The sequence below is a fragment of the Morone saxatilis genome, unplaced genomic scaffold (genome assembly GCF_004916995.1).
Source record: "Morone saxatilis isolate NCDOM2014 unplaced genomic scaffold, NCSU_SB_2.0 Contig12, whole genome shotgun sequence".
In the NCBI taxonomy this organism is placed as follows: domain Eukaryota; kingdom Metazoa; phylum Chordata; class Actinopteri; family Moronidae; genus Morone; species Morone saxatilis.
Window position 1 is genome coordinate 24447588 of NW_023339674.1, and position 840 is coordinate 24448427.

Sequence of the window (840 nt, forward strand, 5' to 3'; positions counted from 1 at the left end):
AAGCTACTGCTATTACAGACACTAAATCCATTATATTTTCAGGTCTATACTAATGTTTTCGTGTAAGAATTTAAGCGATGCAGCATATCACAGCATCATCGTTGTGCCTGCATGAATTCTTTATTCCTGTTAAATAATCATCAGTACTGTATTCCGAATGTATAAGAGAAATTGTGTTTGTGATTTTACGCAATTGGCAATACCTTTATCTACTGAATACTCACATCAGTACCCAAATTAAACTGTTCATTCTGATACTGAGTTCATTTACCACCTAGTTGAGAGTAATGTGCTGTAGAAAATACCTGAGTAGACACCATATCACAACACGTTCTGTTTGGAATGCTATCTCCTTCTTATTGAGATAAATGTTTATGGAGAACATTCAGACACTCATTGTCTAGTATATTTCATCATGATTAGACGACGATTATCCAGCGCACCAAGTCTCACCATCTGGCGGCTCTCCTAATTGGAAGCCAACAACCTTCCGATTAGGGAAGCCGCCAGATGTGAGACTTCTTGCTGGAATCTTATAAATGAAGATATACAGACAGACAAGACAGTAAAACTTTATCTCAAGGGGATGCACCAAACAAGGGTAATGGGCACTCAGTTATACAGCACATTACCATGTGCATTATCATCCATCAAAACAGACAGTCTAATTTTCTGTGATTGTATTTCTAGAAAAGGTATTGACAAGCGTAAAAACACAAACACAATTTCTCTTTACAGTTCGAAACGACTGATGTAATTAGACAAGAATAAAGAATTCATGCAGCACAACAGAGCTGTGATAGCTGCATCGCTAAATTCTTACACAACATTAGGAAAGAC